At 32.5% G+C, this 5,398-nt stretch overlaps 1 protein-coding gene across 1 annotated transcript in view; it reads left to right on the top strand.

The window, feature by feature from the left end:
* Positions 1-1,093: 1,093 nt before the first annotated feature.
* sty (sprouty signaling antagonist) overlaps positions 1,094-5,398 on the top strand; it is a 53,650-nt gene continuing 49,345 nt past the window's right edge. Inside the window, exon 1 of the mRNA XM_017620368.1 lies at positions 1,094-1,614. The gene's annotated coding sequence lies outside the window, so the exon portion shown is untranslated. The remainder of the gene's footprint in view (positions 1,615-5,398) is intronic.

Below are 5,398 nucleotides of genomic sequence, written 5' to 3'. Positions count from 1 at the left end.
AGTGAATGAGCTCAACTACCCTTAAAGTTCAGCCAAAAAATAGCCGTGTCAATTAAAAATATGCAAAAATATTTCATTTAATACATTAAAAATGTCATTTTTAAGCCTCCACAACAACTATGCTGTATTTACGAAAACTTTGTAGCTTATAAAAAGTGTATAGATGCATACATGCATACATACATATGAACATACATATATATGTATATTTGTTAGTAACAAATACAGTGTAGGTAGCGGAAAATAAATTAAATTGAACTCGTTTGCTTTTGTCGCCTTTGCTGTTGAATTCGCTTCAACATACGTACATACATATGTACATACAAATACATTTATAGCAGCGAGAAACAGCATTTAAAAACAAGATAAAAAAAAAAAATGTTTCAATAAATGAAATAAAGGGAAACACACGTCTGCAGTTCTATGAATGAATGAATAATTTCCGTTGCTCAGCATGAGCGCTGCCGCTGACACTCACTGCCAGCGCGAACTCATGGTGAGAGAGGGGTCGTTTTGAGTTCTTGAATTAAATTGAATTTGAATTCGCCGCGCGGCCATTGCACCAACACAAAAGGAAATTTATGGATATGTGTGTGTGTGTGTGCGTGTTGTGTGTGTGTGCATCTGTGTGCGTTTGCGCACTTTTTCGCCATCTTTTTTGTGTGCTTGTGTGCGCCTCTTACATCCGCTCTCCATTTTCTCCACTCAAATAAGAAAACACCGAGTGAAATACATTTGTGTGTTGGCGTTCGTTACGAATCGCCGCTTGCACATCAGTTGCTTGAGATATTTTCGCCGAGTCGGACGGTTTGATTAACGTCGGAAACGTGAAAGCTGTGTGTGTGTGTGCGTATATGCGTGTGGATGTTCGAGCGTCTTACGCGACACTAACAAAATAAGAGGAATCAAAATCAAGGCAATCAGATACAATATACGCGTTTTTCGGTGTTTTTTTTGAAACGAGTACATACCTATTTCGCTTTGCGGTTGAAAAAATTAAAAAAAAAAGAAATTGCAGTGATGAGCTGAATGGTTTTTGTTTTGAATTAATGCAACAGCAAAAAAAAAATATTACAAAACTTTTAGTTCAACGAAAATTAAAATAAAAAAATACTTTCGCATATTTTTTTTGTACGAAATTTTTGAGTGAAGAGTGATTTTTATACACAAATTACTATAATTTTTATGCAAATGCGTGTGCCAAACGACTTTCCGGTCGAATTCGTATAAATATTTGAATTACGTCTACTTACATAGACGCATATTTACGCAAGTTATTTCCAAAATTTGTTTAATAAAAAATATTTTGCTACTCTCGCAGCCTCAATTAAGTAATAAGCGCTAAACAATTTGTTATAACTTAAATAAACAAAACAAGCAAAAAAAAACAATGCAAAGTCAGTGAATTTTGTAAAAATTCATTCATTAACAATCAACGAAAAACCCTGTGCGCCTAATAAATACAATCAGCACAAAATTCATTGGAGGAAGTTAGCGAAAGAAAACAGAAAAATCAACAACTGCAGCCGAGTAATAATATGTACATACCAAGATAGTTGTTTTCGTCTTACTGCAGTTTGAATAATTATTGGAATATGATAAAATTTTTACAAGGTGCATAAAGAATTAAAAAAAAATCTAAAATTTTCCAAAAATTATTAGAAAAATAGATACATATGTACATATATCTTTTCCCCACTTTTTCTCTCCGAAAAAAACAAATGAAATGAAAAAAATTCAAAACAAAAAAATGCCAAGCAGAATTTATCTATTTCCACTTCCCCCTCCCAAAAACAAATGTATTGGAATATGATAAAATTCATACGAAATCTATAAGTATAAAAAAATTGCAAAGCAAAAAAATTTTCCAAACAAATTTTTCTTATTTTCTCTCGAAAAAATCAAAAGTTTTAGAACATGATCAAATTTGTACAAGACACATAAAAAATCTATTCAAAACCAAAAAGTTTTTAAAAATTTTCTCCAAAACAAATTTTGTCTCTAACAAATGTATGTATGTATGTATTATGATGTGTAATATCGCAAACAAATTTACAAAAAATTACATATAAAAAATTTGTATCACTCTCCTCCTTCTCTCTTTCTCTCTCTCAAAAGCAAATCCGAGGAAATTCCTTTGGAAACATTTTTCAATTGCTATGCCAACTCTTGTTTTTAAAATTTCTCCAAACGGTTTTTTCTTTCACCTCTTTATCTCTAAAAAAAAGGCGAATATGATCAAGTTTGTATAAGACGCATAAAAAAATTTTGCAAAACAAAATAATTTTTCAAAATTTTCTCACATAAAATGTTATCTCTTTTTCCCCTCCTCTGTAGCTCTAACAAATTTATTGCATCAATGTACAAATTTGTTAGAACTGCATAAAATAATCTTTAAAAAAAATATAAAAAACAAAATTTAAAAAATTTTAATCAAATGCATTTTCTACCTCTCTTCTCCTCTCTTTTTCTCTCCAAAACAAATCCATCAAAATTCCTTCAAAAACATTTTTAATTGCTATCCCAACCCTCCTTATCCATCTACATATGTATATACATACATACTAAGTATCATCTACTCGTCTAAGCCGCCTCCCACATCTTCCTTCTTATTGCAGTACAATACTAGTACGTACATAGGTATGTATGTAGTACATCCACCAACGCCAACAATTCAAAAATTCACTCACCGCCTCACGCGGTCGGCTAACTACAAGCATCCGGCGTTAACTTGCTCGAATGCTCGCTACCTCGCTCGCTTGCTTGATTTCCTGCCATACACACCGCCCACCGAAATGTCCGTTTTTGCCGTCGCACAAGTGCAAATTCATTCATTTCATTGACAAATGAAAGCAACGCAAACAACAACCACAAATAATTGTTAAACAAAAAAAAAACACCTATAAATATATATTGCAAATATGAACGCGATGTGTGCAAGTGGTGAACAGCAAAACAATAAAAATATAAAAGAAAAAAAATACATATGTAAATATAAGTATTTGTGAAACGAAAAAAATATAAAATATAAAATGAAATGAAATAAAATAAAAGGAATCCGCAGTGATCGAGAAAGCGTAACGAAAATAGCAACCCCCAAAAAAAAAACAACGGCAAAAGCACACAAAATTGCAAAAACAAAAGTCATATGTATGAAGGCAGGCGTGAAAGCGGACATTCCAAAATTTTATTAATAAAACATAAAAAGTCATTGCTTCATTTATTTGTATCTAAATGCATGCATACATATGTATGTATGTATATATGTACATATGTATATTCATATCAATATGAAATGAAAATAATTGAAAATTTATTTTCTCGCGGCAGCAATGAAAGCAACTGTGACGGATGAGGGTGGTACATATGTACATACATACATGGTAAATGAAAAACGGAAATAGTTGATCTAGAGGCTGCAAGCTGAATATTACAAAGCCTAGCAAACATAAAACTATGCATGTAAGTACATATGCACAAACATGTGTACGCACAAATCTATTTAGTTACTAAGCCACTTCAGCTGGCTCGCCAAAGCCTACATTCAAAGCAAATTTGTAACGTTCGCAGTGGAGATCGTGGGGATTGAGGCTGGGTAAGGCTGGCTAGGCAGGCAGTCATAGCCACAGTTTGACCCAACGACGACAACGCCAACCACAATCACGACTAAAAACCACAACAACATGCCTAATGGGGAATTACATACATACAAACATTTGTATGTTGAAATATACAAACAAACATATTAACTAAATAACAGCAATCGCAACAAACAATTTTACAACAATAGTCGTCATTAATTTGTACGTCCGTCATGTGCCCTGTTTGACTGTGGAGCGATGTAGACGACAACAACGACAACGACAGCGACGACCACGCTTGGTTAACAAGCCACCACAGCTGTCATTGTGAACGCGATCCGGTTCGCGATCCCTCAACAGTAGTATACATAAACATACATACATATGTGTACGACGACGAGACACGGCGTTGATCAACATGGAGATGGCGGTCCAGCAGTCAGCCTCAACCCAACTAACTAAATAAGCAAAAAATTCATGCGGGCATACATATACCATTCATATATGTACAATAGCGTTGCCGTTTTGGTAATTTTTCCTCAAAATTGGGAATTTTTCCTTGGTAACTTTTAATTCGGCTTATAAAGTCTAGATTGATCAATTCATGCCCGCTCTGATTTCACATTAAATAGTGGACCTTAAGGTTCTTCATAGGGAGGGAGATTTCCAGGGTAATTCTGGCAACTGTCGTTCAACTAACGACAGTCTTTCGAACGGCAAAAGCATTTCGTAAGAAAATTGTCAATTCGGGCAACCATCTTGGAGCTGTTTTCGAAAGTCTAATTGAGAAAGTCTAATTGAGAGATCTGCTAACGAGGAGGTCATGTCATTACTCTATTTGTCTTTTAGCAATAAGTTTTCTAAACGAAATAAAAAATATAATATTTCCAAATAAGTTTTTAAAAATTAGCTGACATTTCAAAAATATGCTTCTTTTTAAAACAAAAAAGTCTAAAAATGTTAAGAAAAATAATAACATATGTTTCTAAAAATTTAAGTAAATAACGCATGTTTTTCTTTTTAAAATTATAAATAATAAAATAAAAATGAAAATAAAATTTAATTAAGAAATGAAAAAAAAACTTTAATAAAGTAAAAGGAAAAATAATACACTTAGTTTCTAAAAATTAAATGATATTTCAAAAAATAAGTTTCTTTTAAAAAAAAATTGAGCAATTCAAAGCGAATTAAACTACAGAAAACTTAATTAAAATATTTTTCATTTTAAAACAATAAAATCTAAAAACAAAAAAAAAAATTAAACTAAACAAAAGAAAAAATACATAAAAATTAAAATAAAAGTTCCTTAACATATAATGAAATTAAAAAAATATATATATATTTTTCGTTTTAAAACAATAAAGTAAAAAATTAAATTAAAGAAAACAAAAAATTAATAAAATAAAAAAATTATGCTGCCCAAGGACCAGAACCTTGGCTCGTTCGAACGACATGCCAGTACTTTGCTTACTGGGCCATTGCGGCTGTGGTAGCTGCGCGAGCAAAGTGATATAATCAGATAATCCCTGATGACCCACAGGTCGAAAGGTTGAAGCGTTCATTGGAAACTAAAATGGAGTGATATCTAAAAAACTGTTTAAAAGTGGTCGTGCCTTTCTTTGCTAATTCGTCAGATTGAAAATTACACTCAATATCCTGGTGTACTTGGCACCCATACCAGTAGAATTCTATGTATGTTCTTTTTTAAAAATCAATAGTTATATTCACGATCCAGTGCATGCTGTCTAGCATGGTGCATAGATGGCATAAATGGTATGCACCGGATCGTGAATACCCCTAATGACATTCACCAAGGT

Source organism: Rhagoletis zephyria, unplaced genomic scaffold (genome assembly GCF_001687245.7).
Source record: "Rhagoletis zephyria isolate East Lansing unplaced genomic scaffold, Rhagoletis_zephyria_1.1 Rzeph_scaffold_02130, whole genome shotgun sequence".
Taxonomy (NCBI): Eukaryota; Metazoa; Arthropoda; class Insecta; order Diptera; family Tephritidae; genus Rhagoletis; species Rhagoletis zephyria.
The sequence above is the reverse complement of the archived record's forward strand: the minus strand, read 5'-3'. Positions and strand labels throughout refer to the sequence as shown.